At 43.5% G+C, this 23,436-nt stretch overlaps 1 protein-coding gene across 2 annotated transcripts in view; it reads left to right on the top strand.

Annotated features, from left to right (window-relative positions):
• Window positions 1-23,436, top strand: part of LOC126198447 (vacuolar protein sorting-associated protein 45) — a 124,451-nt gene that overhangs the window by 29,260 nt on the left and 71,755 nt on the right. The gene's annotated exons all lie outside the window — the stretch shown is intronic.

The following is a 23,436-nucleotide window of genomic DNA, read 5'->3' as shown; positions in this document are numbered from 1 at the left end:
CTGATTATGGAAGATTAAAATACGCTACAAAATTCAAATATTTAGGTGAAATAATACAACCAAATGTTTTGAACATGGACAAAGAAGGTAACTTAACAAGGGCAAGCAAAATGGAAGTGGCTTTTCAATTGACAAAAAAAGCTGTATAACAAGAAATCTCTTTCCACAAATGCAAAATTGTGGTACTACAATACTGTAGGGTGAAATGTACACTCTGGATAGATGTATGTGTGTGCAGGAAAATCTTGAGATCAAAATATGACAACAGGAAATGGAAATTAAGAAGTAATAAAGAAGTTTATGAAAGAATATAATGAATATTAGACACAATGATGAAGAGAAAAGTTGTATCATCTGGGTACCTAAAAAGGCTGTATGAAAAAAGAACAACGTAAAGAATTTTTAACTTTTTGACAGACGGAAAAACATCTGACATGGATCAAAGAAGTTTAAGCAGACCTGAGAGAAATGGAAGTAATGGAGAAAGAAATAGGATAAAGAGAAAAGTTCAGAGTAATAGTAAAAAGACTGGTGCAATATTGACAGAAGAAAGAAGAGAGAAATGCTGGGAAAGAATGGAAAATTATTGGAAAGAAAGAAGGGGATTTACAGGTAAGATGTTTCATGTGGTCCTCAGTTGTCCAAACCAGTTAAAACATAGGGTAATGTAATCACTCTTTTTTTATTCTCTTGTTGGAAAGCTTTCCCCTATGAAACTTTTTAAGGATAATTTCCACATAAATTTTAGCTAATATTCAATAAATAAATTTAACATTCCACACAAAGAAAGCTTTCACAATTCAATATATATTCTTCAGTTTCATCGGTGTAATACATTCAACACACGGACTGATACTTGTAAATTATCAGAGTATGAATATGACTAACTCGTTACAATCTTCCTTTATGACAAGATGAAACACAGCAGATTGACAGAAAGAAAGAAGCCTTGACGTCCTGCAAAACCCAGTCCATCAAGCCACAGCCAGTGAGAGGTGCTGTAGTGATATGACCTATTTTGTTTGCTTAATAGCGGATAGATTTCTGAAAGCAATTTGGATGTGTTTCTGCAGTGTACACAGCAATGACTTATAGTGGATGAAAAGAAACATGGAAAAAAGAACAAACACAAATGCATTATGTTTTTATTATTACATTGCCACATATCAACATACATACATATTGCAGTTTTTTAATTTTTACTTATGTACTTTCTTAGGTCACTCCGGAACTAAGAGCATATAGGTTTCTTACACGGGTCATGACCATTCCCTTGCCACTCAGTCATGTTGTCTAGCGTAAACTGTTGAGCATTGATAAAGAAAAAGAAATGCCAGAAAAATCACTGAGGCTCGTCAATGATGATTTCATCATTCCTTTTTATATCATAGTGTTTCAATACTGCTCTAAACAAGATTTTACCAATTCGAGCTGGTACACACACACACACACACACACACACACACACACACCTACCATTCTTCACTCACCTTCTCCTATCCTTCCTCTGCTTTGGCGTTTGAAGCTTCCCTTTTTCTTCTTCCTCCCTGTGAACTCCTGAAGGCTGGCCCACAAATCTGAAGTGTAACAGGCGACTGGGTAATGCATAATTCCTAGCCCCGGATTGAAAGTAGAGTTCGCATGTACCCCCCTGGTACAGGCCAGGCCCAGGGAGGGGTGATGTCCTGAGCTGCTACACATCCCAAATTGCCGATTGGTCCCTATGTCAGGATTTCGGGAGGTGTGACCTGAGGTGTGGACAATAACCTAAAGTGGGTGAGCCCCCCTTTGAGGGGATGGGGGCAGTTGGAAGGAGCACGCCATTGGAGACGCTGGCAGTCATGGGAGATTTTCTCACAATGAGCCAATCACCATCTTCGCACTCCACGTCTACCAAACATAAACTGAATGAGGCTAATGATTCAAAGACCCTCCCAGTTGCACCACAGTTCCTTGTGGTTTCACGTACGGAAGACGGTCAGTTCTTTACAATGGTAAATCCATTTCTTATTCAGAAAGGTGTTGATGCAGTTGCCGGCCCTGTAAAATTCTGCTCTTGTTTATGCAATGGCACTTTGCTTTTGGAGACTATTTCTGATTCTCAAGCACAATAACTGCTTGCCGCTTCACTTCTCTATGGCTATCCCATTCATGTTGAGGCCCATAGAACTCTGAATTCTTCTTATGGTGTTATTTACACTAGGGTGCTTGATGGTCTAACTGAGGCAGAAGTCCAAATGTACAGTCGTGCTCAGAAGTATCCGAACGACCTGAATTGCATTTCGCCTGATTCTAATGCAACCCACATAGCGCAGCTGTCTAGCAGGTCCTCTAATCACCCCTCGGTACAATCGTTAGACTATTGAAAATGGTTCCAACAAGTCACCACTAGAAAACACTGCTCTGTATCGCAATAACTCAAGATGTAAAGTAATACCAAGGTACTAAACATATCAGGGAACATCTTATCACAGATAAGACGGTTCTTCAGGCTTGTAAGCTCACATTTATTACAATAAATGACATGCGTGCAATGTTACCATTCTCATTATTACGTCAGATACGTAATTCACATAGCAAGTTCATCGTAGTCATGATTTCCTCTTGAAAATAACATACCGTACTTATTATTTAACACAAAATGACATTAAAAATTTAAGTTATTCACGAGCAGCTATTTGAGAGTATGTATGAACTTCAAATGACACGACGAACCGTCTCGTTCTGCATATGGATTCAAACCCAGGTCATGCAGACTAAGCAAAGACTTCGTGACTGACGGAAACTAACAGTCATTCCTGACTAGGCATACAGAGAGTGATATACCTCGATTTTAGACAGTATCAGTTAGCAAATATCAACTTTAAATTACATAACGTAAACGTTGTTAACGGACGCGAATTCCAACCCAGCATCTATAGTCCTTGCTAATGAACTAAGAGAGATATAGCTTCTTCACAAATAACTTACTTGAAATGCCGTGAGGTAAAGCTTTGTGTTGGACAGGGATTCGAACCCAGAACCTAATTGGATTGTCGTTGAAGCACAATCAACTGTGACATATCAGATTTTGGGTCGGCAGTAGCTAGATGTTTTAACTGAAATGACGAGATGAAACATTAATTTTTTCTTTCCCTGGACACCAACCTGACACTTATCACTGTTATATTCTAGAGAAAACGAACGTTAAAAATGGGTTTGTTACACCAGCAGCGACATATGAGCATGTTTGAACTAGAAATAATATAACAAAGAGTTCAGTGGTGACTGGGAATCGAGCCCCACACATATCGTTGTTGACTGCACACAAAGAGATGTCAGCTATCGAATTTTTCCCCACCAGCGGCTCGGAATAACATCCTTGAATTTACAATGATTTCGCAAACAGTTCTGTGTCTCACTGGGACTCAAAAACGTCAGATACCGTTAGTGTTGACTAAGAATGAAAATACATTAAAAATCAAAAGTATTACCCACCAGCATATAGGTGTTCTCATGCTAGAGTTTGATAATACATAATGAAAGCTTTAGTGCCGGGCCAGGATTCGGGCCCTTTCACGCGCAATATGTGGAAATGTTGAGGAATCTGCAGTTTGGAACAAACAACAAATTGCAGTCGAGCTGTATTGGCACGAAGGGATCAAATTCTTCGCTAAGGGCGGTCTGAGTTGCATTCCCAGATCAGAACCAATTTTATCGACATGCAGTAGCTCAAATAAAAGATGGAATAAGTGTCCTGTGACCCTACATAGTGTTTGTTTCATCACTAGAGATAAATAACTAGTATAAGAAAGGTTACTGTTGATAGAGTTTCTACGTGTCGCGACTCCTGACTTTGTGGTTCAACCTAATGTCTACTTGGTAGAGAAGGAATATCATGTTTAACATGAATGTCAGACCACAATGCCATTATACCTTCTTCACTTGGTGTAGCCAGAAGAGAACAGAATCTGTCTCTCCTTATCAAAAATCATCAGCAGAAGTTGGAATTGAACCCAGACCATAAGTATATGAATCTAGCATCAATCCAAGGGACCACCAAATTGTCTTCCGTATCACTCATTTTTCTATCATAACGATGTTGCGCCACACTGGATGAGAATTCTGACACACAGACTCCCTGTAGGGCTTTGCAGCATGTTCAGTACATTCATTTACTTGGTTGACCGAATCGCCATGAACTAGCTGCCTCGGCTACCCAGTGCATACATTCGACTCTATTTTGTAATCACCGAAATTAAAATCACGTAACTGACACCTACACAGAACTACCAACAATGTAGGATGCAGAAATTTAAACAGGAAGTGTTCCTTTCGACTTGAGTTACTCTATTGCGCTATCTGTTTGTTAAAAACGTCGTGCAGTGCAAAATAAAAGCTGTAACTGTCTGTCTCTCAGAAGTCTAGATCCGGCCATATGCATTATCTCACAGCACTGTGCAATGCGCAAGTTCTGGAGGAATTGTTGTTGAGTTCTGGAGGTGTTGTAACTATGTGTCAGCTAGTAGCGTAACGGTAAGCGTTGCGCAATGTTGATAAGACGTCGCGAGTTTGGGTACATTCACTGCTACATTTTTTAAAACGCCATACTGCTGAAGTTATCGATCTAATGGAACTTTGAACATAATTCCCTTCACTTCTCAAACCGAAATAGTCCCATGTGGAAAAAGAGCTAACTTCTGCGACATTTTATTCTTTTCAGGTTTAATAGATGGCCAGGCTGCAGATGCATTTCGAAACTTTTGTATTATGTTTGGGGAGAGCGCATCGTGCCAAAATACGTCAGAAAAGTATTTTCTACATTAGCTGTCGTGTGGCAGTGGCATTTTATTCTTCATAAAACCTTGTTTGACAGCTTTAACTCAGAACAAGTTTTCTACATGCATGTAATCAATAAACTGCACGTGCATTGTCAGGCTGTTATAGATAACATCTGAGAATTCGCATATATCGTTGATGATTAATTTCTATCTCATGTTAACTAATGTTTTAACAACACTAAAAGAAACCATACGAAAATTGTGCACTGTATTATAAGAAATGAAATAAAACTACCGCGATAACCTTACGACGAAAGTCTGTTTCAATAAAACTGAGTATCTGTACACAAGCGTGCCTCTATCGGCACAAATTAGTAAAATACTAATCACTTAGATTTCGGTTGGCTCTGTGTTTTATTGGTATGCTGTGTCATACTCAAGTGGTATGCAAAGGTGGCATTTCATAAATAAAGTTATGTATTCCTAGAAACCCAAAATTTGTTTGTCAGCAGCGGAAAGAGGCGTTACCTGTTGTGCAGCATTGTAAGTACTAAGTTTTTCACCATTGCAGTATGAGCCGAAAGTATTTTCTTGCCATTTCCTTATCGATGTGTGATCTGACTGCTGGTAGCTCTTTCACAGAAGGGATAAAAACGTTGCAGTCAGCAAGACTGGAACCGCAAACCATAACAGACGCTTTCTCTCAGGTTAGCACGTTTCCACAGAGCTAGGGAAAAGGCATGCGTCTACGTCCCTCTTACGAGACTAGCAGTGGCTAGAACTCGTAAACCGCTATTTAAAGGACGAGATTAGATGCGATTTTCATGTGCAATGACTTTCCTGGGCTGAAAACCGTAAATTTACAATATTTTGTTACAGCTCAAGCGTTAATAATAACTCAGATTATTCAGTGGAAATGGCAGGAAAAATCAAGTGAACTTTGAGGCTTAATTCCGTGCACACCAGGAAGTAACTCGTCGATCACAGAGTTGCCAAATATACCTTGCCTTGTTGCCAAATCTGTTACATTACCAGCAGGAAGAAGACAAACCAATGTGATCCTACAGTGGGCTGATGTCTGAAAGACGCGGCTGCTACGGCCTGGAATACGTAATCCATCTGATTCACATTTCTGTAACTGGGTTTAGGGACTGGAGCGTAGTTACTAATAATACTCAGAATTGACTGCAAACTAAGCTTCATAAATCAGTAACTCTCATAGTTGTTTTTATATGTCTTTCATAAGTGTACTCAAAACTAAGAAAATCATTGACGAACGTTTTCGTGCCTCGCTGATAGTCGAGCACAACAAACAAATAAAAATAAAAAAAAGACTGTGTGTGTGTGTGTGTGTGTGTGTGTGTGTGTGTGTGTGTGTGTGTGTGTGTGTGAGAGAGAGAGAGAGAGAGAGAGAGAGAGAGAGAGAGAGATAAAAATAAAAATGAATGAGAGAGAGAGTAAAAAAAATGTTGCAAGTAAAAAAAATGTTGCAAAGAAACTGAATCATGGTATTTAGAGAAATCTTTCATTAAAATGACACGTTCTACATCATTACAAAAAGGCGTATTCATGATCTATGGAACAAGTATTAATCTAATCTAATCATATCATATCATATTGCTGACTAGTCATGAAGAGGCACGAATTACAGAAATTTTCGCGAATATCAGTAACCAAATCTAAACTTGAAAAAAAAAGGAACAAAGTGTTCATGCATTTAAAGATGAAGCGCATGATGTGAAGTTCTGTGACGGAGATACGAACCCAGCACGCAATCGGGTTGTTAACTAAGTAAAATCAAATGTTACGTATCGGTCTTTCTTACCAGCTGCTAGATGTTTGAATCTAAAATAAGGATACAAATTTTTGTGCCTGAGCGACAATCGAACCACACAACCACCGTCCTTCTTTATCATCCACGAACATAGCTTAAGTAACACTTGCTTACTCACCAACAGTAAGATGTGTGTGTGTTTGACCAGAAATAACGACACCTATTGCGATTGTTGGCAACACATGAACAGACATTGAAAATGCACGTTAATTTTCGCTAGCAGAATGGTATGCACGTGATAGGGCTTGAAATGAAATTATGAATATTTTTGTACTGGATCAGGATTCAGATCCACATACTTACCTTTCGAGGAGACCTAGAGAAGATTGCAGTCTTGGGAAAAGGAACGAAATGATTGAACTATACTGTTCCGAGAGATTCAGATCCTCGAAAGATGAGATACGAATTCGAATCATAGCCCAGCACCAAATTTTTCAACGTCTCTAGTTCAATCAAGTACAAGAAAAATAAGTGTCCTGTTCCTTTAAATGGCTATTGTTTCATCAAATAAAATAAAATTTTCTAATGTAAGTAAGTTTACTGGAGACAGTATTTCTGTTTACCATGACTTCCGCCTATGTCATTTCCCAACGTAAACCAGCTCTGCCTAAATTGTAAAGAAGGAACGTGATGTTTAATGCGGATTCTGGATTATAACGTCTTTCTCTTGAGGATACCAGAGGTAAAGTAAATCTGTTTGTGCCTCTTAAAAGTAAACGCCTGAACCAACCCATTGCACCTGTGATAGTTAGTTCCACCAGACCATTGTGGCCACATTTCCCAGCCACAGGAGTGTGCTGTAACGGATGATGTGCTTAGCTTACAAAATTAGTCACGGTGGAAAAAAATGAGAGTCTATTAAATGGTTAAGTAGAAGCAATCTTGTGACGTGGAAATTATGCTATTCTCATGTCAGCAGGATGTAAAGACTCTTCTAGGCATCATAGCCTCGATGTAAAGCCATTTTGAAGTATTCACTAATTCAGAAAATTTCTTAGTTTGAGAAAATCCACCGTGAAGTGTGAAGTTACCGGATAATTCGATTATTACCGTCATTGTTACTATCATTTTCTTCATACCGTTGCTGGAACACGTGCGCCTGAAGATTATTTAATGCCTTTTGGTCATTATAGAAGTAGTTGCCCAAGAAGAGGTTCTTTCCCTGTCTACGGAGTCCTTTTCATATTAATATCAAACATCAGCAATTACTCGCAGATTACATTAAAACTAAATTAATTGATGAAGACGTTACCTGAAAACAAAAACGTGCTACCTTTCTTAATTTACTTGTGCCTAGAAATGGCTGTCGAATACTGCCAAACCAAAATCCAAGGGATCTTGCTGCCTTCCGTTATACGTCGCTGTCAGTTCTTCCACAAGATCTGGTCGACGTGACCTGTTTCAAGTTGTGTATGGCAGAGAATATTTTAGAAAAACAATTGTTTTCCTTTGCAATAAACAGAAAGATTTTCATTGTAAACTACCCAAGTTCAAAATTTTTGCATCAGTTCAGATTTAATATTCACTCCTAGTATGTAGGAAAGTATTTCACAGTTGCAAAACCCGCATCCGACTCATTGACCTTATACTTAGTCGCTGACCATAAATTCTAGCTCAGAGTGACACCAGTTTAAGTAAGCTAATGTAGCGAAGGCTGTTTGCCAGTGCTCTTTCTCACCGGAAAATATGCAATTCACTCATTCGGCTCCAATAGTACACTGTAACAATACTTTCTGTATGTATGCAATGCATGCGGATTGTAGAATTTAGTGGTGCTCTCTCTTCCACTTCTGTATACAATATGCCTGACCTAAATGGGCCCTTTATCATTACAGGCCCTGGGCAGTGCAACATTGTTCTGACAACAGTAATATGCTTATACTGACAGCCTCACTGTTCGTTTTAGCTGATTTTGTAATCATTTAAATAAAACAACATGACCTTCCAGTGGGAGACATTTCGTCCCCCTTTTCCTTGTGTGAAATTTGTCAGTAAAATAAATTATTTGAAGAATCTCTTGTGAAAGGAAAAAGAACGGGATATGACACTTTAATTATAGTGCACTGGATCACAATGAAATTAAATCTGTGCCACATTGACGTATTGCATTTAGTGTAATAAAATACTCACCAAATAAAAACGGTTTTGTGCCTCCGTTGCAATAGAGTGTGAAACACAAATTGTAGACAGATTTTATGGGTCACCACTCAACAACATTAAAACATTTCACATCGTCGAGAGTAGCTAGTCATGCGTTTTACCTCAAGACTACAGTCGCAGTGGAAAATGATGCACTCAGACTGCACTCAAGACTTCCTCCAGGAAGTGTCGCAGTCTACAATGTGGCCAGATCGAGCATAATGCCAGACATAGAATTCTGATGGCAGCACAATTGTATTGTCCACCTTACGGATAATTTTTTTGTTTAAGACTGTATTTACAACACATATTGCATGCTGAACACCCATAAAAATTAACAAAACAAAATTATTTTAAGAGAGCAACGTTAGCTACAGCGTTTGAAGTATTGATAGCATTCTATACGTGTGTGTAAATGCTACTAGACGAAAAGATCAACCTGACACAAACAGTGGCAAGTTTGTCTCACAACCTTCGTACCTGGATAAAGAGCTTTCCCTATTTGAGACATCTGTGAACGTTGCTGCGTAAGACGATTTAAGAAGAAACTAAATTCCTTCAGCTACCACAGTGTTAAAAGAAATCATCTCAACGGCACTAAATTGTGTTATGTGAATTGTTTACTGGCTGTACTCTGCCGCATTTCGCTGCTTGGAAGGCAAAAAGCTTACTGACAAATTTCACACAAGGAAATGGGGGACGAAATGTCTCCCACTGGAAGGTCATGTTGTTTTACTTAAATGATTACAAAATCAGCTAAAACGAACAGTGAGGCTGTCAGTATAAGCATATTACTGTTGTCAGAACGATGTTGCACCGCCCAGGGCCTGTAATGATAAAGGGCCCGTTTAGGTCAGCCATATTGTATACAGAAGTGGAAGAGAGAGCACCACTAAATTCCACAATCCGCATGCATTGCATACACACAGAAAGTATTGTTACAGTGTACTATTGGAGCCGAATGAGTGAATTGCGTATTTTCCGGTGAGAGAGAGCACTGACAAACAGTCTTCGCTACATTAGGTTACTTAAACTGGTGTCACTCTGAGCTAGAATTTATGGTCAGCGACTAAGTATAAGGTCAATGAGTCTTTTTTTTTTTTTTTTTCAAGTTTAGATTTGGTTACTGATATTCGCGAAAATTTCTGTAATTCGTGCTTCTTCATGACTAGTCAGCAATATGATATGATATGATTAGATTAGATTAATACTTGTTCCATAGATCATGAATACGACATTTTGTAATGATGTAGAACGTGTCATTTTAATGAAAGATTTCTTTACATACCATGATTCAGTTTCTTTGCAACATTTTTTTTTTTTTTCTATCTCTCTCATTCTTTTTTATTTTTATCTCTCTCTCTCTCTCTCTCTCTCTCTCTCACACACACACACACACACACACACACACACACACACACACACACACACACACACAGTCTTTTTTTATTTTTATTTGTTTGTTGTGCTCGACTATCAGCGAGGCACGAAAATGTTCGTCAATGATTTTCTTAGTTTTGAGTACACTTATGAAAGATATATAAAAACAACTATGAGAGTTACTGATTTATGAAGCTTAGTTTGCAGTCAGTTCTGAGTATTATTAGTAACTATGCTCCAGTCCCTAAACCCAGTTACAGAAATGTGAATCAGATGGATTACATATTCCAGGCCGTAGCAGCCGCGTCTTTCAGACATCAGCTATGGTCACTTCCCAGCCCACTGTAGGATCACATCATTTCGTCTTCTTCATGCTGGTAATGTAACTGAGATTTGGCAACAAGGCAAGGTATATTTGGCAACTCTGTGATCGACGAGTTACTTCCTGGTGTGCACAGAATTAAACCTCAAAGTTCGCTTGATTTTTTCTGCCATTTCCATTGAATAATCTGAGTTATTGTTAATGCTTGAGCTGTAACAAAATATTGTAAATTTACGGTTTTCAGCCCAGGAAAGTCGTTGCACATGAAAGTCGCATCTAATCTCGTCCTATAAATAGCGGTTTACGAGTTCTAGCCACTACAAGTCTCGTAAGAGGGACGTAGACGCATGCCTTTTCCCTAGCTCTGTGGAAACGTGCTAACCTGAGAGAAAGCGTCTGTTATGGTTTGCGGTTCCAGTCTTGCTGACTGCAACGTTTTTACCCCTTCTGTGAAAGAGCTACCAGCAGTCAGATCACACATCGATAAGGAAATGGCAAGAAAATACTTTCGGCTCATACTGCAATGGTGAAAAACTTAGTACTTACAATGCTGCACAACAGGTAACGCCTCTTTCCGCTGCTGACAAACAAATTTTGGGTTTCTAGGAATACATAACTTTATTTATGAAATGCCACCTTTGCATACCACTTGAGTATGACACAGCATACCAATAAAACACAGAGCCAACCGAAATCTAAGTGATTAGTATTTTACTAATTTGTGCCGATAGAGGCACGTTTGTGTACAGATACTCAGTTTTATTGAAACAGACTTTCGTCGTAAGGTTATCGCGGTAGTTTTATTTCATTTCTTATAATACAGTGCACAATTTTCGTACGGTTTCTTTCATTCCATTCAAACAACAAATATGCAAACTGCCATCCACCCCTATAATAACAGGCAATGAATAAAACTGCAATAACTACTCAAAGTACATGGGCATCACCTGGATAGGTCACTTACATACTGGCACGCTCTTCAGAAAGCAGCAGCAAAGTAAAGAAGCCACAATAATTTATTGCAAAAGCTAATGGGAAATTCTGGAGGAACTCATACAATTTCAGGACACCAGCACTGGCTTTAGTTTACACATCATCTACATCTCCAATACTAAATTGGTGATCTCTTGATGCCTCGGAACATGCCCTACCAACCGATCCCTTCTTCTATTCAAGTTGTGCCACAAACTCCTCTTCTCCCCAATTCTGTTCAATACCTCCTCATTAGTTACGTGATCTACCCATCTAATCTTCAGCATTCTTCTGTAGCACCACATTTTGAAAGCTTTTATTCTCTTCTTGTCCAAACTATTTATCGTCCCTGTTTCACTTCCATACATGGCTACACTCCATACAAATACTTTTAGAAATGACTTCCTCACACTTAAATCTATACTCGATGTTAACAAATTTCTCTTCTTCAGAAACGCTTTCCTTGCCATTGCGTCTACATTTTATATCCTCTCTACTTCGACCATCATCAGTTATTTTGCTCCCCAAATAGCAAAACTCCTTTACTACTTGAAGTGTCTCATTTCCTAATCTAATTCCCTCAGCATCACCCGACTTAATTCAACTACATTCCATTATCCTCGTTTTGCTTTTGTTGATGTTCATCATATATCCTCCTTTCAAGACACTGTCCATGCTTGCTCAATATACAGATTGAATAACATCGGGGATAGGCTGCAACCCTGTCTCACTCCCTTCCCAACCATTGCTTCCCTTTCATGCCCCTCGACTTTTTTAAATATTTATTTGCACCCTGGAGCACTACATTTATGTTTATACTACACAAGCCAGCTTATGATGTGTAGTGAAGGATACCTTGTAATGTGTACTGCTGCCATCTCCCACCCCCTGCCCCTCCCATTCATTTCCCTGTTGTTACAGTTGCAAATGGTGTAATAACCCTCCATGTGAACTTAAATATTGCTAAATTTACCTTCATTGACTTTTTGCAAGATATGCGTAGGAGGCAGCAATCTATTGGGTGAGTTTTCTAGGAAAGTATTGTATCCTTTGAAACTGGGGTTGGATGAGCATCTCCATGATGCTAACACAATTACAAAATGAACCTATGAAAACTTGCTGCTTACCTTTTGATATTCTCTATTTCCTGTACCAATTCTTTCTGGTACATGTCCCAGACTGAAGAGCAGTTTTCAAGTAGTAGTCTAATAAGTCCTTTGTAAGCTACCTACTTTGTGATTGGATTATGCTTCTGAGGATTCATCCACTGAATATGTCAGTCTTGTACCTTCCCTACAATTAGTTTTATATGGTGTTTCCACTTTAAATTGCTCTAAATTATGAGAAGGAAAGTTGCTACTCGCCATATAGCGGAGATGCTTGAGTCGCAGATAGGTACAACAAAAAAACACACACAATTATAGCTTTCGACCATTAAGGCCTTCGTCGACAATAGACACTCTCACGCAAATGAAACTCACACACATGGCTGCAGTATCAGACAACTGAAACCATTGGTGTGGTTTCACTTGCCAGAGACTGCATTTGTGTGTGTGTGTGTGTGTGTGTGTGTGTGTGTGTGTGTGTGCGCGTGTTTGTGTGTGCGCACACACAGAAGATGGTCAAATGACTGGTGAGCCTTATATATAGTTAAAGCTCACTGGCCATTTGACCATCTTCTTCTGTACAGATGCACAAACAGTGCCCGAACTCTATGAGAATCGGCAAAAAGCTGTGAGTAATGAGTATAATGGGCAGGGGCACTATAAATATAGTGCAGGACAATAAATTGGGAATGTGGGTCTCACAGGAGGCATGCCAGAGAAGTCTATGCAGTCGCACTATCCTCTGTGTCTCTGTCTCAGATGGATAGAGCATCTGCCGTGTAAGCAGGAGATTGCGGGTTCGAGTCCTGGTCGGGGCACACATTTTCAACTGTCCCCGTTGACTTATATCAATGCCCTTATGCAGCTACGGGTATTCATTTCATTGTAATCTCAAGTACATTAACAATCATAAACAAAGAAATTATAAATAACTAGTTAAGTAAAAAAAAGAAAAAAATAGATCAGTTTATTAAGTTTTCCAATGATGCAGTTGCTTTAGAACAGCTTGGTGTAGTTTGTCCAAGGATCTGGCAAAAGCGTGTAAGGGGCAGCCCTGAACAAAATGTGGCACCATCTGTATCATCTCGCTGTATTCACAGCACAGTGTGTCTCACTATTCACAGTTGTAGAGAGTAGCAGCCGTCCCCTCTGTCTCACACGTAATTAGATTCACTTTTCACCAAGTGACAAGAGGAAGATTGTTTCAGGGTATTTGATAACTGGGTTTTTGCCTTGCAAGCAGCCTTGCTGGGTGAAGATGACCGTTCCAATTTCCAGGCAGTCACAGGATTTGGAACCATTAGCTAACAGACTAATGGAGGTTCTTCAAGGCGGATGACAGGATTTCAGTTGGGTTGTAAAATCTTGCTGGAAATCATCTCACTGGTGATTCTTTTCTATTCTTGTATTTAACCAAACGAGAGCTTGCTCTCTCTTGCTTGAGATGGAGTGATGTTGTTTAGCACCAGGAACCACTGAACAGGGATAAACAGAGGCATACCAAATACAATATGCATAATCACTCAGTGTTGGACATCCACTAAGTGATGTGAGAACCATTCAGCTGCTGCCTATGACACACCGTCAGAGCAGCAAGTTACATATTTAGCTTTTTGTGTGTTATTTTTGTATTTTTATTATTAAATTTCGTGCATGTTTCTGTATTTATGAGGAGTAATCTTGCATTAAGGTAAATGTAAAATGTAGATTCACACATTCACAGCATTGTTCGAGGCAGAGAGTCAATGTGGAGCATGGCTGTCTGGCCTCACTCATTCAACGTATGAGTGAAAAGGTGGCCGCTACTTCGGGTTTCCTTGTTATTGGAGTTCCAAAGTTAGGTGCATTATGGAGCCCTATAGGGACATTGTGTCCAGGGCCAGAAAGAAATCCAATGTGCACTCAATATGTCTGCTGGGGGCCTCGTCTGAGATGTGAAGGAAAGGAGGCTTTGCCTGCAATTATCAAGGATGCAGGGTACAGCCATCTGCAAGTTGTGGCTCTTATCTACACCAATCAGTTCATATAGCAGCTGGTGGAGGTAGTGGAGACTGCTGACCTTGAGTGTGGGGTGCAAGCAGAGCTCACAATTTGCAGCATCAATCTGAGAATTGATCAGGGTGTTTTTGTCTGGAGCCAGTGACTTCTTTGACTCTGTGATAGTCTTGGCTGCAGATTTCTGGACTTGCCTTTTGTTTTGGAGAATTTAGGACTCATCTTGATAGGTCATGAGTGCACTACACAAAGCAATTGCCCATGAGGAGTGCACATGGGTTTTTCTTTTAGGCCAGGCAGTAATTTGAGGTCCTCTGATGAACAATTGCCACTCAGTACACACAGAGTAAAATCAGGCTGTGTTCAAAGTAAAGATACTTAGACTGTCAAAATTGTAACAGTAAAGTCTCGAATTATAATTGACAAAATCCCTGAATTTACTGCCCTCCAGGAAAGTTGTCGTGCTCGTATTATTCTTGGAATTGAGAGATAGCTGAAATCTGAAATAGAAGTCTCTGAAATATGTAGTGAGGCGTGAAACGTATATCGAAAAGACAAATTAGAGTTCTGGAAGAGGTGGAATGTCCTTTGCAGTTGGCAAAAATAATGTCGCTCGAGGTTGAAATTTAGTCTCACTGAAGTTGTCTGGATGTGCATAACAGGTCAGTGTGAACTCAAGTTAATTATTGGCTGTTTTTACCAGCCATCTGATGCTGCCATCACAGTTTTAGAGTCATTCAAAGAAAATCTATGCACATTAGTGTGGAAGTAACCCAGTTATGTCATATTAGTTGGAGATGACTTTAACTTACCTTGTATGGACTTGAATGCCTGTGGATCATTGCAGGTGGTATGAATAGGCAGTCTTGTGAAATACTTTTGATTGTATTTTCTGAAAACTTTCTTGAGCAGCTAGTTCTACAGCCCAAATGCACGGGAAATATTTTAGACATTGTAGCTTCAGACAGCACTGACTTATTGACAGTGACAGTATAGAGACAGGAATATCATGATGTCATCATGGCTATGGTGGCTACACAAGTTAATAAATCTATCAAGAGGACTAGGAGAGTATTTTTCAGGGAAAGAGCAAATAAGCAGTTTTTCGCTTCCCACTTAGAAAATGAATGGGCATCCTTTACTTACAATATAATGGTCATGGAGGAATTATGGACAAAGTTTAAATGGATTATAAATCATGCCATGGGGAAATATGGACTCAGTAAGTGGATTAAGGATGGAAAAGACCCACTATGGTTCAATAAGAAAATGTGGAAATTGCTGAGGAAGCAGAGGTAGTTGCACTCGTGGTTCAAAAAAGAATGCACAGATGGTAATCGGCAGAAGTTGGTAGAAATTCATGCATCTGTTAAAAGATCAGTGTGTGAAGCATACAGCTATACCACCGTTATACATTAGAAAAACATCTTGCTGTAAATCCGAGAAAATTTTGGTCGTACATGAAATTGTTAAGTGGGTTGAAGCCTTCTATCCAGTCACTTGTTGACAAATATGGTGTGGAAATATGAGACAGCAAAAGGAAATATTACTTTTAAGCTATCATTCACACTGGAGGATAGTGCAATCATTTCATTGTTTAATCATTGTACAGACTCATGTTTGGAGGACGTAGTAATACACTTTCTTGGTGTAGAGAAGTAACTGAAAGTTGAAAAAAAATATGTTGTCAGGTCTGGATGGAACCCTACTTCAGTTGTACAGAGAGTACTCTAATGCATTTTCCCTGTACTTAGCTTGTATTTATCGCAAGTATCTCGTCCAGCATGAAGTCCCAAGTGGCAGGAAAAGCTCAGATGACTCCTGTATATAAGAAGGGTAAAAGAAGAGACCCATAAAAGTACAGATGAAAACCCTTAACTCTGGTTTGCTGCAGAATTCTTGGACACATTCTCATTCCAAATGTAATAAATTTCCGTGAGATGTAGAGCTTCTGTTCGCAGACAAGTACAGATTTAGAAAGCATTGCTTGTCCAAAACTCAGCTTGCTTTTTTCTCATATGACATCATGGGAACCGTGGATGCGAACGGCAACAGGAAGATTCCTTATACCTAGATTTCCAGAAAACGTTTGACACAGTGCCCCACTGAAGACTGTTTATCAAGGTACGAGCATGTGAAACAAGTTCCCAGTTATGTGTGGGGCTCCAAGACTTTGTATGTAATAAAACCCTGTAAACTGTCATTGACTGTGGGTATTCAAAGGTGATGAGTGGTGGCTTGTGGAGTATGGATGCAGATGTAGATGATGTGTAAACTAAAGCCAGTGCTGGTGTCCTGAAATTGTATGAGTTCCCCCAGAATTTCCCATTAGCTTTTGCAATAAATTATTGTGGCTTCTTTACTTTGCTGCTGCTTTCTGAAGAGTGTGCCAGTATGTAAGTGACCTATCCAGGTGATGCCCATGTACTTTGAGTAGTTATTGCAGTTTTATTCATTGCCTGTTATTATAGGGGTGGATGGCAGTTTGCATATTTGTTGTTTGAATGGAATGCTGTAGTGTTTGTTATCGGTGAGTTTGGGTTTTGCTTCCAACTCGTGAAATCCTCTTTAATACCCACTAGTTCTCTGTTACAAAATTGCTCAATATTTATAGGTTCAACTTGAAAGTAAAGTAAGCTACAAATTTCCTCTTAGTGGTGCTAAGCGCAAAAGAGAAAAGGTGCAGCTATACTGCTTTCCTGGTCTTCATAACTGCAATAAACACACTTTTTTAAATAGTGCCTGCCAGTACTCTCAATTCCAAAACATACATGCGACTCTCAGTCACGTGTATGGCAACTGATACACTGTCAATTCTCAACAAGAATGTAATCGTTAAACTGCTTGTCATTCCAATATGGAAAGTGGCACAGTGTGCAGCCTTGCACAGTAATATCGGTTGGCAGATTGTGGCTGGAGCGTAGTGGTTCCATAAGGGAATGTTCAGCTTTCAGTTTCTGTGGTCTATGTTACAGGCATATAAACTAAGAACACTTAAAATGAAATTGTCACATGATGATGAAAAATAATGAAAATACTGGATTTCATAACACATCCCTTCCCTGTTCGTTCTCTCTCTCTCTCTCTCTCTCTCTCTCTCTCTCTCTCTGCCTCTATCGTGCACTTGTGTGTGTTTTCTCTACTGCCGTTACTTTCATTATGGGGTTTCAAATAACATGCATTTTTGTCTGCTGCCTTTCCACATCCTTGCCCCCTGCGGGTTCGGGGGTTAGAATAGGCCCGCGGTATTCCTGCCTGTCGTAAGAGGCGACTAAAAGGAGTCTCAAATGTTTCGGCTTTATGTGATGGTCCCCTCTCGGGTTTGACCTCCATCTTTCTAAATTATTCCGAAGAGCGAGCCAATTGGGGAAGGGCGCCTTACATGGTGCACTGTATCCGTCGTGCATTGAGACCTTTAGCCGGCTTTTTCGTCGTTGCAATGGTGTCCCGCTCGTTTTCCATCTCTTGGGCGAGGATACGTCCCTGGGTGCGATTCCCACGCTGCGCTCTGCAGTGTTTCTTTTAACTGCGACGACGACCTTGGACAGTTTTGCACCTAAGATCCAGCACGGTAGCCAGTCCGTTGTGGTGGGGCCACCATGTACCCTCTTGGTTGTAGCCCCCTGACAACACAGGGATCGCTCTACTGATGCCTGCGCCGTTAACTCCCCACGTATGCCAAGGAGTAGATGCCCGTCTCCCTGGGGCATCAGGACTCCCGGCAATGGACATCCTGCCAGGTGGCTATTGCTGCGGCTGGGTGGCGCCCGTGGGGAGGGCTCTTGGTCGGAGTAGGTGGCATCAGGGCGGATGACCCGCAATGAAGCGTGGTACATCATCTCTCGCTGGCGGCCAGCCGCCAGCAGTCTCTAAGCGTTCTCGGGCTCAATTTAATGCTGAAAAGTACAATCCAAAAACGTTCCCCTCTCTGGCCACGCCGTGGGAGGAACGTAACTCTCAGGATGGCAGTAGCAGTTATTCGCCCCGATTCTTAGTTTGTACGAGAGCTGATGGGGAGTCTTTTCTCTCCACAAAGCATCAGTTCTTCGTCGAGCATTTAGAGGACAAGTTTTGGGGAGGTGGAGGGCTTGTCAAAAATGCGCTCTGGATCGGTCCTGATCCAGACGGCATCCTCTGCCCAGTCACGACGGTTACTTGCTTGTGACAAGTTGGGGGATGTTGCTGTTACGATCACACCGCATAAGAGTTTAAATATGGTCTAGGGTGTTATTTACCATAAGGACCTTCTTTTGCAGTCTGATGACGAGCTGCGCGCCAACTTAGGGCGCAGGGGTGTATATTTCGTCCGGCGCGTTCATCGGGGTCCGAAGGAAAATCAGATAGCTACCGGTGCCTTCATCTTGGCCTTCGAGGGTGATACGTTACCGGAAAAGGTCAAGGTGATGGTCTACCGATGTGACGTCAGGCCCTATATTCCTCCCCCGATGCGGTGCTTCAAGTGCTGGAAGTTCGGCCATATGTCTTCCCGCTGCACTTCCAGCCTCACATGTCGAGATTGCGGACGCCCGTCTCATCCCGATACTCCATGTGCCCCGCCTCCCATCTGTGTCAACTGCGGGGAGCACCATTCACCTTGCTCGCCAGACTGCAGAATCTTCCAGAAAGAACGCAAAATCATGGAATATAAGACCCTGGACCGATTGACTTATACTGAGGCCAAAAGGAAATACGACCGATTACATCCCGTGCGAATGACATCATCCTACGCCGCTGCTGCAACACCTGTGCTCGCCCCATCAGTTTCGCAACTTCCGGCCGGATCGCTGAGTGGTACAACTCCTCCTGCCCCCTTGCCAGTGGGGGGCTCTACCCACCAGGTTGCTCCTGCGCCACCTCCCTCAGGGGCAACACCATCCCCCCCATCAGGGACGTCCGTCCCTGCTTCTAAGCCGGAGAAGTGTCCAACTTCTTCGGCTTCTCACGCTCGCAAGAGGTCCCTTGGGTCCCTTCCTTCCCAGGTTTCCACCAGTGGGAAGGCTGATGACCGACAGTGGCATAAGTGCCCGCAATCAGCTGGTCGAAGGGCTTCACGATCCTCCTCAGTCCCGGAGACTGAATCGGTGAAGCCCTCCCAGCCAGTTAAACCCAAGGAGCAGCGTGAGAAATCCAAGAAGAAGAGCTCTAAGCCCAAGGAATTCGCGGTGGCAGCCACCCCACCGCCACCTTCCCGCTCTGCGTCTGAGGACGAGGTGGAGATCCTGGCGTCCGCTGAGGACCTCGATCTCGCTGGTCCCTCAGACGCCATGGATAGCACTAGCACGGGTGCTCAATCGGAGACAGCAGGTGACCCAGCGGCTTAATCTGCCTTCCCAGTCCCGTCACGCCTTTCTCCGCCATGGACAATACCATCCTCCAGTGGAACTGCAGCGGTTTCTTCCACCATCTAGCTGAGCTCCGCCAGCTTATCAGCCTTCATCCTTTCCTTTGCATTGCTCTGCAGGAAACTTGGTTTCCGGCAATGCGAACCCCCGCCCTCCGTGGCTATCGGGGTTATTATAAGAACCGGGCGGCTTATGAAAGGGTGTCTGGTGGCGTCTGCATATATGTCCTTCACACTCTGCACAGCGAGTCTGTCCCTCTCCAAACACCTTTAGAGGCTGTCGCTGTTCGGGTGTGGACGCCACAGGCTGTTACCGTTTGCAGTCTTTACCTTCCACCGGATGGTGAGGTCTCGCAGCATGTCCTGGCTGCACTGGTAGCCCAATTGCCGCCACCTTTCTTGCTATTGGGCGACTTCAACGCCCATAACCCTCTGTGGGGTGGGTCAGTGGCAACAGGTCGAGGCGCCATCGTTGAGCATTTATTGTCGCAGCTCGATCTCTCGCTGTTAAATGATGGTGCCTTCACACACTTCAGTGTGGCGCATGGCACCTACTCCGCCATTGACCTTTCCATCTGTAGCCATAGCCTCTTACCGTCTGTCCAATGGAGTGTGCATGACGACCTGTGTGGTAGTGACCACTTTCCGCTCTTTTTGTCACTACCACAGCGTCACTCTTCTGGACGCCCTAGCAGATGGGCTATGAATAAGGCTGACTGGGACTTGTTCTCCTCCACTGCCGCTTTTGAGCCTCTCTCTACTGATGACATTGATGCGGTGGTTCAATCGGTCACCACCGGCATCGTTACTGCCGCCGAATCTGCCATTCCCCGTTCTTCTGGGTCCCCTCGGCGGAAGGCTGTGCCTTGGTGGTCGCCTGAGATCGCTGAAGCGATTAAAGATTGCCGGCGGGCGCTCCAGCGGCACAAGCGACATCCCTCCATAGACCACCTTATAGCCTTCAAACGGCTGTGTGCGCGGGCCCGCCTCCTTATCCGCCAAGGTAAGAAGGAGTGCTGGGAGCGGTATGTGTCCACCATTGGCCTCCATGTCACTCCTTCGCAGGTCTGGGCCAAGATTCGACGCGTCTACGGCTATCGGACCCCTGCCAGTGTCCCTGCGCTCTCTCTGAATGGAGCAGTTTGTACTGACTCCGACGTCATTGCAAATCGCTTAGCAGAGCATTTTACTATGAGTTCCGCTTCTGCGAATTACCCCCAGGCCTTCCGCTCCATTAAAGAGCCGATGGAACGTCGGAGCCTTTCGTTTCGCACCAACCACCCAGAATCTTACAATGCTCCATTCAGTGAGTGGGAATTTCGCAGTGCCCTAGCTGCTTGCCCTGATACCGCTCCTGGGCCAGATGGCATCCACTGTCAGATGCTGAAACACCTTTCAGTGGACTGCCAGCGGCGCCTTCTCGATCTTTACAACCGTCTTTGGGTCGAGGGGGAGTTTCCGTCGCAATGGCGGGAAGGCATTGTCATCCCCATTTTGAAACCTGGAAAGACCCCTCTGGAGGTGGACCGTCCCATTAGCCTCACCAACGTTCTTTGCAAGTTGCTTGAACGGATGGTGAGCCGGCACTTGCATTGGGTACTGGAGTCTCGGGGCCTTCTAGCTCCGTCTCAGGGTGGGTTCCGTAAAGGCCGCTCCGCCACCGACAATCTGGTGAGCCTGGAGTCGGCCATCCGTACTGCCTTTGCCCGCCGTCAGCACCTGGTCGCTGTCTTTTTTGACATGCGGAAGGCGTACGATACGACATGGCGTCATCACATCCTTTCTACGCTTCATGGATGGGGTCTTCGGGGTCCTCTGCCGATTTTTATCCGCAATTTTCTGTCGTGTCGTACCTTCCGCGTGCAAGTCGCGGCCTCGTATAGTTCCTCCCACGTCCAAGAGAACGGTGTGCCACAGGGTTCTGTTTTAAGTGTCTGTCTGTTTTTAATAGCCATTAACGGGCTTGCTGCGGCCGTGGGAAATTCTGTCTCCGCTTACCTGTATGCTGACGACTTCTGCCTTTATTACAGCTCTACTGGCATTGCAACTGTTGAACGTCAGCTACAGGGCGCTATCCGTAAGGCGCAGTCTTGGGCTGTAGCGCATGGGTTTCAGTTTTAGGCAGCCAAGACCCGCGTTATGCATTTCTGCCGGCGCCGAACAGTCCATCCTGAGCCGCGGCTTTATCTTGCCGACGAACTCCTTGCTGTGGTGGAGACCCACAGGTTTTTGGGGGTGGTTTTCGATGCCCGGTTGACTTGGCTGCCTCATATCCGGCAGCTTAAACAGACGTGTTGGCGGCATCTAAACGCTCTGAGATGCTTGAGCCACACCCGCTGGGGTGCCGACCGTCCTACCCTGTTGCGGCTCTACCAGGCGTTAATCCAGTCCCGTCTGGATTATGGGAGCCTGGCTTATGGCTCAGCATCCCCATCTGCGTTACGGGTGCTGGACCCAATTCTCCACAGCGGGATACGCCTTGCCACTGGTGCTTTCCGCACCAGCCCTGTGGACAGCGTACTAGTGGAGGCAGGTGTACCTCCACTGCGGTTCCGACGCCAACGTTTGCTGGCCGCTTATGCTGCCCATGTTCTAAGCTCGCCCGGGCATCCAAACTATCGTCTCCTGTTCCCGCGATCGGTCGTCCGTCTGCCAGAACGTCGGCCCCGGTCTGGTTGTACAATAGCGGTCCGCGTCAAAGAGCTTCTCTCTGGGCTTCAGGTTTTCACTGTTCCACCTCCTTTCCGGGCTACTTTGCATACACCCCCATGGTGTGTTCGTCGCCCTTGCCTTCGGCTCGACTTGGCACAGGGCCCGAAGGACTCAGTCCCTCCAGAGGCCTTCCGCCGCCGCTTTTATTCCATCCTGGCCACGTATCAGGGCTCTGGCATTGTTTACACTGACGGTTCGATGGTTGCTGGTCATGTCGGGTATGCGCTCACTCTAGGGGACCGTTCCGAACAACGTTCCTTGCAGGATGGCTGCAGCGTTTACACTGCTGAGCTGGTCGCCATCTCTCGTGCCCTAGAGTATATCCGCTCCTGCTCAGGTGAGTCCTTCGTTATCTGTAGCGATTCCCTGAGCGGTTTACAAGCTCTCGACCAGTGTTTCCCTCATTCTCGTCTGGTGATGGCTATCCAAGAGTCTCTGCATACTCTTGCCCGTTGCGGCCGCTCTGTGGTCTTTGTGTGGACCCCTGGTCATGTCGGTATCCCGGGTAACGAACATGTTGACCGCCTGGCGAAAGAGGCCACCAGTAAGCCATCTCTGGACTTTGGCCTCCCAGAGCCTGATTTGCGGGCAGTCTTCCGCCGCAAAATCTTGGCGCTATGGGACGATGAATGGCGCGAACTGACAACGCGCAATAAACTCCGTGATGTCAAGGAGACGATGGCTGTGTGGCGGTCATCCCTGCGAGCCACTCGCAGGGACTCAGTAGTTCTTTGCCGGCTCTGCATTGGCCACTCCCGGCTGACACAGTTATTTACTGCGCCGGGAGGACCCTCCTCTATGTCGATGTGGGGCGGCTTTGACAGTGGCCCACATTTTGATGGCCTGCCCCCTTTTAGCTGTGGTCAGGCAGACAT

This window comes from Schistocerca nitens, chromosome 8 (assembly GCF_023898315.1).
Source record: "Schistocerca nitens isolate TAMUIC-IGC-003100 chromosome 8, iqSchNite1.1, whole genome shotgun sequence".
Taxonomy (NCBI): domain Eukaryota; kingdom Metazoa; phylum Arthropoda; class Insecta; order Orthoptera; family Acrididae; genus Schistocerca; species Schistocerca nitens.
Note: the sequence above shows the minus strand (reverse complement) of the source record. Positions and strands in the feature narration are given on the sequence as shown.